Source organism: Heteronotia binoei, chromosome 12 (genome assembly GCF_032191835.1).
Source record: "Heteronotia binoei isolate CCM8104 ecotype False Entrance Well chromosome 12, APGP_CSIRO_Hbin_v1, whole genome shotgun sequence".
Classification (NCBI taxonomy): Eukaryota; Metazoa; Chordata; class Lepidosauria; order Squamata; family Gekkonidae; genus Heteronotia; species Heteronotia binoei.
The window spans coordinates 62,298,485-62,310,895 of record NC_083234.1 but is presented as its reverse complement, the minus strand read 5'-3'; the positions used below and the strand labels follow the sequence as shown (position 1 = coordinate 62,310,895).

At 42.3% G+C, this 12,411-nt stretch overlaps 1 protein-coding gene across 9 annotated transcripts in view; it reads right to left on the bottom strand.

Annotated features, from left to right (window-relative positions):
- Positions 1-12,411, bottom strand: part of CACNA1B (calcium voltage-gated channel subunit alpha1 B) — a 490,529-nt gene that overhangs the window by 131,051 nt on the left and 347,067 nt on the right. The gene's annotated exons all lie outside the window — the stretch shown is intronic.

The window sequence follows — 12,411 nt, the reverse complement described above, 5'->3', positions numbered from 1 at the left end:
AGGAGACTCGGGCAGGCTCCGGGTCCCACCAGGTGGAGGCTGGAACGTGCATCTCAAATGGAGCCCAGGCAAGCTTCAGGAAAGGTGGCAGCCACAGAGCCATCATCTGCTAGTTGAAAGGGAAAACATCAAACCAAAGCAAAACAAAACACCAAAACTAGGCAAAAGTAGACCCCAAACCTACAAAAACATCAAAATTACTATGCTTTTTATATTTATGCCTCTCCATAAAGAAATCATTGCGATATATCTTTGAAGGTGTTATTACAGCAGTAAGTTCTTTATAAAGGTACCCGTAATAGTTCTACAACATAGGATAATGATTAATGGTTGCTGTTTTGTCATGGAATCATAAACGAAGGAACCAGCAAAGACTACAAAAAATAACTTTTCCAAGTCGCTTCCTCTCAAGCAGGCTATAATATAAATGGAAAAGCATTTTTGACAGTTACCGGGCCATGTTTTTCCGGAGAAGTTCCAACAGACAATCGTACACCTTCTTCAGATGGATAACTATTACAGTTAACAATCTCATTGAGTTAAAACTCTTTGATTTAGGCTAGCAAATGGCTCAGTTATCATAGCTGTGGCCAAAGATTTGCAGGCTTTCTTGCCCGCATTTGTTCCAGCTGTTCAGTCTACTGACAGAAAATCCCACTGAAGTGGGGATTGTGGAATCAGCAGCAGCTGCTTTTTTTTCCCTGCTAAAGCAGAACAGAAATGTCTCTAGGGCAGAGGGAATGGTGAAACTTAAGACCTTTCCTTCCACAAGACTGTCTCTGAGTGACTGAAGATAGAGATGCTCATGGTTTCAAACACTAACTCTCAGTGAGTAGGAAGAATAACTGACATCCAGTGTTCCCTCTAGGCTGAGTCAGGGTGAGCTAGCTCACAATTTTTTTAGCCTCTAGCTCACACATTTTTGTCTTACCTCAGGAAAAATGGTCCCACAGCAAACTAATTTATGCATTAGACAAATTGCTCACTCACAACTTTAATGCCAGTAGCTCACAAAGCAGAATTCTTGCTCACAAGACTCCACAGGTTAGAGGGAGCATTGCTGTCATCTCCTTTTAATCTTCTGGCTACGAAGCAAAATGAGCAGACTGGTTTGAGGAGGGACACGTAGCAAAATTTACCTTGGTCTCCCAGGCCAGGTTGTTTAACCACTTGGCCCAAGAAACTCACCTGCTGCTCATTTTTGTATAACTCCTTCTTCATCCGCAGTTGCATACACAACATAGACAAAGCAAATGGCCTGAGATGGGAAGAGAAGCTTAATCCATCATAGTCTCCCTGACTGCATCATCCACCAAGCTAGCCTCAGAATATTTTTCTTCCTTATTTTGGTATCAATACCCTTTAGTAGCTGCTAAACATACCCAGTATTTCAATAAAATGGTAGATGTTAATTTCTCTTCTTAAACTACACAAACAATATTAGCACACAATTCCAAATTAGTCTTGGCTGGTTTTGGATGGTGGTATCAAACCTTGGCGGTGATACTTTTGTTCAGGGCTTGAATTCAGCAGGAGCTCACAGGAGCACACCTCCTGAACCTCTAGCCAGGGTCTGCATGCAGTGGGGAAAGAGCAAAAGAGAAGATGATATTGGATTTATATCCTGCCCTCCATTCCGAATCTCAGAGTGGCTTACAATGTCCTTTATCTTCCTCCCCCACAACAGACACCCTGTGAGGTGGGTGGGGCTGAGAGGGCTCTCACAGCAGCAACCCTTTCAAGGACAACCTCTGCCAGAGCTATGGCTAACCCAAGGCCATTCTAGCAACTGCAAGTGGAGGAGTGGGGAATCAAACCTGGTTCTCCCAGATAAGAGTCTGCACACTTAACTACTACACCAAACTGGCTCTCGATATACTACTGAGCTCCTACACCTTTTTTTCCACAAAACAACCCCTGCTTTTGTTGCTATAATCTAAAGTGCCCCACTCTTTTTCTTTTCTTTTTTTTTGCTATGAGGCAGACAGCCAATTTCCAAAGACTAGGAACCATACACTCCCTGACTAATCTGCTTATCCTTTGCCAGATCACCATTTCCAGGCCTGGAGTACAGAAAAATTGACACAAGATTAGAAGTGCCTCATCTTTTACCCTCTACTAAAGCTGGTTAGATGTGTATCTTCATAATCTTCCATCTATTCTGAGCTTGGCTGGACTTACATGTGCTGAGTAGAGGAAGGTGTGAGGAGGACTGCAGAGGAAACTGAGTCACTCTCACCTTTGAACATTCTTTTTTGGAACACTGAGCCTGCTGAGGCATTGGTGAAGTGCTGTGCAGGCCAGACAAAATCACACTGCAGACTGATGCAAAGGCCATCTATATAGCCATCAATGAGACCAGTTCACTGTGCTCTCATCTACAGATTTCAAACTCTTTTGAGCAATCTGACTGTAATTGCTTCTGCTGAAACTGGATGGAAGACAGCAGCTGTTTCTGTAATATTATCCAGAGTGTCTCATGGGTTTGTGTACAATAGTGGAAGCCATTTTTAAATTTCAGGCCTGCTTGGCCAGCTTCAAATACTAAAAAGAAGGATTAAAGCATGGGTGGTTCCTGTAGCTTAAAAAAACCAAAGCAGAACATTATTTTATAGACCAAAGGAAAGGAGGTAACATTTGATCCCCTTAAATATGTTTGAGTTTCACATCTATAAATTCAATGTCAGAAGGTTTGGGCTCTGTCACGTTACAGAGGGAATCTGAATCATCAGTCATCTAATGGTAGTCTTATTATCTTTTCTAAGGCTTCCAAGAATATAGCTTTCTTTTCCTATTAACAGACTGGCCAACTGGAAAAAGATGTTCATCTTTAGTTAGATCCCATCAACCTGAACTTTAATTTCTTAATAGCAATCTTAGCTCTTGGTAACTAACAATAGAACACATTGAAATCTAATTATTTCTCAGCATAATGACTAAAACTCAATTTACTTCTGAGCTCTTACAAAATGAAAAACATTTTATCGTATTGTCTATTTTATAACTTTTAGTTAACTCTGTTTTTTTGAACTAGTTTCTGGAAACTTATTTGGGAAACATGGTTTGAACCTAATAGAGGGGCAAGAGTTGAGTGCTTTGTCCCAGTGGTCTAATTTAATATCTGTATTTCAAGAGATGAGAGAGAAAGGCCTCACATACCAGAGTAGACCTTCTGAGTTACCAAATTAAAGGCTCTTGGGCCACAATACTCAAAGCTTCACTGTTCACAGCAATCTCACTGACAACCGTGGGTGGCCTGTTCTGGAGTTAGCTTGTTTGAAGATTTCAGCCTCGATGAATACAAAAGGGCTAGAGAAACAACAATCTTTGGAATGGTAATCTGCCATGACATTAATTTTGTGCACCTCTGAAATTTATAGGACTATTTACCATAACAGGAAGGACTTGCTTGCTTGCTTTTTTATTTAGAAAAAAAGAGGTGCTGGAAGAGGGAAACGAAGGAGAAACACGTGTGCCTCTTATTAACTTTTAAAAACCGTTTTTAAGAGTTTTGTTTCCATGAAGAGGTTCCAGAGTTCTGTTCCATCGTGTTTCCCCCCCCAAAAAAAGGCCTGCTAACAGGATTGATTTTTAGTGAGATATTGTTAAGAAGAGATCACCATTTGGATGCCAGACTACGCTGGCCGATATATCTGTAGTCCAAAGTGCACTTCACTGACTAGGTGAGTACATCTTCAGAAGTGTCACACTTGGCTTCCTTTAAGGCCTCTGCTCCAAAATGAGGACATTAAGGAACCATTACTTTCAGACACCCAAATTTATAAATGCCTTTTAAATGCCCATTCTATTCCATTGTAATCCAGATACAAAAGAAAATAGAGAGGTATAGGATCAATTCACACACTCACTCAGGCCAAGGACCACCAGTGGTGAAAGAATTTATGCACCCAATTCTGCCTTCTAGGCATATTAGGCATATGCTTGGAGGCTCAGTCTGCCTGATCTTAAATCCCTTAACTAAGGGAGGAGGAAAATAACCCAAGTCCTTCAGGGCTAGGAGCATGCAGATCACACCATGCTTTATACAATGGAAATGAGTCCACATGTCTGTTTCAACACAGAATGATAATCATTGGGTGAGTCAATGGATTGCTTGATCCTTGGAAGTAGAAGGATTAGAGATCCTGCTTAGAGCTACTTACCATCAGGAATAAACCAGAGCCCCCCACTCCCACCCCTTGGAAAGAACCTTGCAGGTTACAGAGTAGAGGTAAGAAGGTATCTGCTGATATATGACTAGACAGCAACAAGGATTTTAAAACGCAGGTTGACAAAGTTATCTCACATGTTTTAGTAGTGGAGCACATCACACGGACACATAGTTAAGAGGAAAGACTGAAAGGGAAGAATCAGCAAAATAGAGCTAACATCTGTTGAAATGCCTATGTGATGTTTTCAGAAGACTATATGATATATGTTCAGATATTTTTCTCTTTGTGATGTGAACCAACCTTCATGTCTTATAACTAATGCTGAACAGTTCTCAAAGCAAAATGAAAATGCTGAAAATTTTGTCTTGAAGGAAGAACACTTCTCTCTGTGCCATCAAAAACTTGTACAAAAAGCTCCAATCAGCAGCCTTGGTAAAAACAAACTAATAAATATAAATGGGTTACAGTATCAGGTCATTCAGCTACCATCTCAGGATGTCAATTTACATCTGGCAAATCAAAGCAAGATGTTGTAATTAGATCGAGCACCTCCTCTGCATTTGTGTTGCCAGTCAATTTTGTAGTTCTTTTACCTATTTAAGAGCAAGAAGTCAATTTGCCACACAAATCAATAAGACTTCCAATCCTGAACAGAATCACTCTCACCTAAGTCCATTGACTTCTGTGGATTTAAAAGGGTGTAACTTGGTTTAGGACTGCACAAACAACTGTACTATACACAGAGTGCTTTCCAAATCGGGAAAACTCAAGGGAGATTGCACTACAATATGAAAGATATTGAAAGTTGGCCTGGAGACTTCATACCTAGCTGATCTATTGATTATTTTCAGGCACGGTTACAGAATTCTCCCCACGGTGAACAGGAGTGATTGATTTGATTTATTCAATTCTTAGCCCGGCCTTCAGGGTGGGGTTTTCTGTTATTCATTTTTAACAGAATTTATACAATGTTTATACATGCAACATGTCATTTATGTTATGTACAAAACATATATGATGCTGACATTTGAAATATAAGTTAATGCTGAAAATTCAGGAAAATTTCTCTGTGAGGGAACAAAAAATGGCATGAAAATAAAAAGTCATGAGTTCAATTTGCACAAGGAAGAAGCAAAATCAGAATGGGGTATCACTGAACCAGCAAGTGTTTAATATTCAACAGCATTCCTATAGCTGTGCATCAGTCTGTGTAGCTGACAAAAGTTACCAGGTCAGACTTGCACACTGGCCTCAGCAAGTACTAGACTGATTCCCTACTAGGCTTGTTCCGGTGTTGGAGCTCTTTTCCCCCTGGCACTTCTGTCCAATTTCACCACGCTGCAGTGACTTGGCCCACCTCTGTCCCGTGGCAAGCAGAAACTGGTTTTCAGGATCTTGCTTGCTGCGGGAAAAAGGCAAGCCAAATTGCTGCAGCGTGGTAGCTTGTGTGAAACTGAATGGAAGTGTCAGGGGGAAAAGAGCTCCGACACCGGAACAAGCCTACTGAGGAATCAGTCCTAGACTCAATTCTGATTAGCTGAAGATTGGCTTCTCCTTGCTCACCACTTCCCCTCACTACACCTTGCCTTTAACTGCACAGGACCAAGATCAGTTAAGTGTAGCTGTTACTGCATGGTTCAAACTGGGAGATCCTGCATTAGAGGTAGGTTTTATTCTAACCAGGGGTCGTTTTGTAGAAAAATTGGTGGTGGAGCTCATCCAGGGATTGCTATGCAGCTGTGCCTACTATTCAATGGACAAGGTAGGTAAGTGGGGAGGAGGAGGGGAGGCCCTCATAAAAGGTTCAGGAGCTGTGCTCCTGTGAGCCCCTGCTGAATTCAAAGCCTGATTCTAATGAGGCTTTAGAGTGATAGTGTTTTTTAGTCCCCTGTCTAATAGTGGAACAGCTCAGTTCCACTCTGAATGTCTTGATGATTTTGTATCCTTTTATTGCTTTTAACCATAGCCCTTTTTGAGGGCTGGTGCTTCTCTTGTAGGATCTTTACCTGTGGACAAACTCAAAGTGACAGAGTTGTCAACTGTCTAAGTGAATTAAGGCTAAAGCAGCTTCAAGAAGAAAGAGTTGCCCAAGAGGTTCTTTGATGCAGGGACTTGAAAATTGTTTTTAAGGGAGCTTTTGATAGACCCTCAAACTGCAAGCCACAGAAAACTTGAATTACTAAGAAGAAGCAGGTCAAACCAAGAACAAAATGCTGAGATCCTACTGGACAAGCTCACCCGGAAAGGCTGTTTTCTTTGAAGGGCCAATTTCCCCCCACTCTCACCAAACCAAATGTACCAATGACTTGATTAATTGTTCTCACATGATAATTTGTCCTGGAGATGGACTGCCTCTTTGGGCTTACCTTGGAATTAGACTCAAAAACATTTTCAGAAAACTACCCAATGCACTGGCATTTGGATACAGCTGGAATGGTGTCCAAAGCAAGGGAGAAATAAGGGGGGGGGGGGGCAGAGGCTTTTCCTACTTGTATGCCTACCTGTCTGCTGGCATTGCCTGCCTTCATAGGTACATACATGAACCTGCCTTCTAGAGTCAGACCGCTGCTTTATAAAACATTCAGTAACTCCTGATACAGGGAAATTAAAAAAAAATCAAGTTTATTCAGTTGTCCAAATTATAAAGAGTATATTCTAAACAGGAGCCACTCTTTAAGAATGTGCAAAGGCAATAAGAAAATAATTAATAACACTACTAAGCTATTCCTGGCTAGAAACTGACCTGCTAAGAGGTTAAAAGCTTCCAAACTTGCTTCCCTCATGCAGCCCCATAGCATAATGCTTAAGGAAGCATTACTGGCTTAAGGAAGTCCATCCAGGCCAAATAGTCCTTGTCATTCTGTGTAAGAACATGAGAGCCCTTCTTCTGTCCAGCCATAAGCCCCCGTTGGCCAATCATAGCCTGGTTGGTTAATCAACATAGCTAGCTGCAAATTAGATAAGAGTGTCCTATGCCAGCTGGTCAAGGCTGCCAGGTGCATTCAATTAATAAGTAGCACATTCCTCTCAAAACAGGCCAAGACTAAACCTGGAAAAACTTACAGCCGGAACACAACTGATGAAAGCCATGAGACCTGTAGGCCTGATAACAGCCATTCCTTACACATGGATATAATCCAAGCTGGAGAAGAGTTTAGGAGAGTAATGCTCACCACTGTGTTAAGGCAAGCACTGCAAGCTGCTATCGCTTGCATGCTAGACAGCGATAGCAGCTTGCAGTGCTTGCCTTAACACAGTGGGACAGCACCTCTACTCTATGAGAACAAATAGTTTACATAATATACAATACAGAATGTAATAAAAAGACAATGTTGCCAAATCCAAGTCATAAAAATGAAAAGGAAATGATAAGCAGAAAAGGCAACGAATCACAAAACAAGAACAAGTGAGCCAACAACACAAAAAAAAGGAAAAGGAAAAAGCAAACTTATTTTAAAAATCCCATTTAAAAAAAAAATCACTCTACTAGGAAAGTGGAAGCCAGGCACACCGAGGCTATAATTTATAATATATTATCTCCCAGGATACAGTAGAAATGTAGGTGGAACTTATTTAATAATCAATAACAGCTCAGTATCTTCCTGTCTGTGGAACACTTTTCCCCATTCTATTGAGAGTTCATTGTCTGATTACAGTGAATCAGTCTACCACTACAGCTTGGGCTCAAGTAATGCTTAAATGGAGGTCAAGGCCTTTCATGTTCTTTAATGGCACTGTATGTTTCTTCAATAGGTCTTCACATAGTTCCTGGGTAAGATACCTATCAGAGCTCAAGGGAGAATCAGGGTGTATGTGTGCATGTGTATAAGAGAGAAAAGATGAAGAAGTAAAACTACAACTTGGCTGGAAGTAAAGCAAGCTGGGATGCCAGGGCTCTCTGTTTGGGGAACTGATGCTTGGAAAGAGATTTGCTGCCTGCAAGAGCATCTTTTTTCCTTCACTCATGCTCTACGTGTGACTAAAGCAAAAATCACTTGTGTGAACTTGTGTCCAATGGAAATCCAGTGCTGGCAACCATGAAAATAATTCCACTGCAAGGAGAGGTAGAGCACCACAGTGTTTTCTGCCATCAGTCCTTAACTCTTTGAGCAAAGTCCTGCTCCAGGTTTCACCATCAGTTAAGACAGATGGCCACTAACAAAGGTCCTTTGAACTATGGAATCATGGCTTTGAATCTTCCTCTGTGAAGGACAAATTGCTACTTCTGGGGCTTGCTTTAAGAACCTGACAAAGAGATCTCTTTAATTTTGGAAGGCTTTTGAAGGGAACTGATATATAAGAGTTTTAAGAAATGCCTTGAACATAACAAAATGTGGTTTTCTTTATTTTTTTTTTCAATTGGATGTCATGGAGATTTAATTTGTTATTGGATTTTAAATGTCTGGAACTTGCCAGAGAATGGAGGATAGAAACAGACTGAGAAAAAAAGAAAAGAAAACTAGGTAGCTACATGGCTCTTTTTGGGTTACATCTATGGGGTAATGCAATTACTACAAATATTAATACACTAAAGTTTCAAATCTGAAAAAACAGAAGTCCCTGCGTTGGAGGAGCTGATGATCCAGTACTTTGGGGGAGGCAGCAAAACTGGTACAGTGAGTTTCTTCATATCTAGGGGGGCTCCCCAGATAGGTGCAAAAGCAACTCAGTAAATGAAAAAAAGGAGGAACACTCCTTCTCCATGGGGGAAAAACCCCTAATGAAAACTGATATGCTTATTGCTATCTTAAAAACATGAAACATTAAGGACAGCTGAGTGTCAGAAAGAGGGGGGAAAGGAGGATGAGGAAAGCAGCTTGACTTTGCCCCTAATTGTTTATGACATCCAGAAAGGGGAGACCTGAGTTGAAGAGAACCTCACAGCCCCCCAAAATTAAGTCTAGCTTGCCATCTAGTGGTGTATAACACAAAAAGAGATAGAACTTCAGGTTCCCTCACAATTGTAGGATCTCCTAGCTATATTATATGCAATGCCATATGATAATTAATTCTCCTCATCACCTCCCCTTGTTTCACAAGTACTGTCCATCCAATAATATTTGATTCTCGAACACTGTTTCCATCTGCAAGGCCATAATATTTCATTCTACCCTGGCCTAATGAAGAAAGTAGCTGATTGAGCCCAAGTAATCCAGGAAAATAAGCTTTATGCATGTCATGCCTGCACCAGACCCAGCCCTTGCTAACCCAGAGCAGGAGCCACCTGAAACTGATCAGGCCACACCAGGCCGTAGCTCATCCCCTCCTGAGACTGATCAGGCCACACCGGGCCCTAGTGCATCACCTCCTGAATCCCCGCCACCTGTGAGCCGGCTCCGTGAAAGGAGACGGCAGGAGTTCAAAGACAGACGGAAAGAAGCACGCATGCGTGGGAGGAGAGATCTAAGCCCGGAGTACTAACGAGTTAACAAGCCAGCACAGTATATCTGTAGTCCTCGCCTTAGGGCAAACTGTGCTGGCAACGAACGATCCTCCTCGGACGTGACCACGCCCTGCACCCTCTTGCCTGCTGAGAGAACCCGTTTGCTCCTGACCCGGCTGGAATCTTGGACTTGGAACTGGACTCTGCTTTTGCTCTGTGGACTGGCTTTCGGTACTTTGAATATATTCGGCTTGCTTCCTCTGGCTTCTGACCCACTGCATTCCTGTGACGACGCGCCCTGCTTCTCCCTTCGGCTGGACTGATTTACGGTAGAGACTAATTAGGACTGCTAGATAACGCTTGAGCTACTTCTTGAAAGCACCGTAGCCGGCTGCCAGCGTCCTGGCCGATTGCCAGGGCAACAGCAGCCGCCCGTCTCTACCTGCAGGTCCGGGCCCTGACAATGCAAAAGAATTAAGAACACCCATGTAAAAAGATAAGGCATACACAGGCATAAATGTGTAAGTCTTGACAATTGGTGTAAAGGAAGGACTTCACTAGAACTGCATGAATAACACAGTTATGCTTGCACTATCCCAGCTGGGAGATACAAAGCAAGTTTCTAATGCCCAGGCAAGGTCTTCCAGACAAGATCCTCAAAGGCCCTGATCCAAATAAAGTTTGTCCTGGCATGATCATTTACTTGTACTCAAGTTATTATTAAAAACAATGGGATTGAACTGCACAGTCAAGACAGGGGTGTAAAACTTCTCAAGGAGATCACAGCATGCAATAAAATGTATTGGGTCAGAATCTCCTTCTACTGGAAAAAGAAATTGCTTGTTCCACTTATACCAAACCATGGCTTGGCACCCTGTGGCATGAGTCTAGGAATCATTCTAACATCATATGTCATTATATTATCTCACATTTATCTTATGATAGGATAGGCAGACTACCATGGTGGGTAGATGTTCCAGGTGCACCATTTTGCTGGATGCCTTTGGGCCAAATCATATTTGATGCTAGGGATTTGTATTCAGATCTCCAGGAGCAATATTTGGCCATAAAAAGCAAGTGCAGATTGTTCAAGGAGAACGTTAGGGCCACAGAGCAGAAGAAGATGATGATGATATTGGATTTATATCCCACCCTCCACTCCGAAGAGTCTCAGAGCAGCTCACAATCTCCTTTACCTTCCTCCCCCACAACAGACACAACAGGGAGGGAGAGGTTTAATGCTTCTTTTTGTGCCATTTCCTCCAACAGAAAACCAGTCCTCTCACCAGCTACTTTTAAGTCCCGGGAGAGATCAGTAAAATATGTGTGTGTGTGTGTTTTTTCTTTTAAAGGAGCCCAGGGGGGCATTTCCAACTGGGGATCATCAAAGTCACCATCATCACCATTGTCATATGGCATTGTGTGTAGTACAACCAGGAGATCCTAAGACTGAAGTTCTAGCTCTTTTAGTGTTATGCATCACTAGGTGGCAAGCTAGACTTGTTTTTTCAGGCAAGAAACATTTTAGAGGTGGCTTGCCATTGCCAGCCTCTGTGTCACAGCCCTGGTATTCCTTGGAGGCCACTCATCCAAATGCTAGCCAAGGCTGACCCTGCTTTGCTTCCGAGATCTGACAAGATCAGGCTAGCCTGGGCTATCCAGGTCAGGGCCCAGTGGGGAAATGAAATGGGACAAAGAGTTAACCCCTAATTGTTTCCCAGCATCACATCCCAGATTCATATCAGTCTGTCCCTTCCCCAGGTGCTTTTTGCAGCTTAACTATACATCTAAAAATCCAACGATGGATCTCAAGCATCCTGTGTAGTTTGATCTTCTTCTGGCAAGGAACTGGGTTTGATGACTCATGAAATCACATCCACATATTAGTGGTATATGTCAGAAGAAGATGAACAGCCTCCTTTTCTGTATCCTACTTCTCCAAATTACATGACTACTGGTGTTTTTAGCCTAAAAAAAGCAGCGGAGGAGACAATTGGGGGCCATTTTATTGGAGGGTGAAATGCATGGGTGGAATTGTGGCAGGAGCTCCTTTGCATATTAGGCCATACCCCCCTGCTTTAGCCAATCCTCCAAGAGCTTACAAAAAAAAGCCCTGTAAGCTCTTGGAGTATTGGCTACATCCAGGTTGTATGGCCTTAATATGCAAAGGAGCTCCTGCTAGAACTTCAACCCTGGTGAAATGTTTTCTCCCTTGCTCAGTTCTCCCATTGAAAATACTCCTCAGTGTGTTTTAAGCCCCAGTAGGCAAAAAAAAGCTACCTCTACTATGCTTGCTCCCCCCCACCCCGCCCCGCTAGCTAATTCATGCACTAGGGAATCCAATCGTGACTCACCAATGTTATATGCAAATTGGTCCCAAAGTGTCTGAGCAGGGATTATATTATTGCTACATTTTGTACAAAAAACCCTGGGTTTTAAACACCTATTGGACAATGCTAATAGGTATTTGAAAGCCATTATCCCATGTTCCCTTCTTGATATCCATAACAAAATTACACGTTCCTCCAATGCTCCCTTCTTCTTTGCTTCACAAAACCACCTCTTTATATGGGAGTTCTTGCGAACATAGGTGCTAAATAATTATGACTGCCCTGTAGCTGGTCTTGAGGACAAAAGGAGATTGAGGAAGAATCGCACTGCTACAGCACCAACCCTAAATCAGACTTTTCCCTGCACCCTTCTTAAATCTTCGTTCGCGAAGCCAAGCCGAGAGAGAGAGAGAGGTTTGGCTGTCTAGGTTTTGTCTGGATTCTGGGCACAGTATTTGGTGCCCAGCTAAGTCAAAAGCTGGTCTGCATTTGCAGCTTTTATTTTAAAAATGCAAGTCTCTTGCCT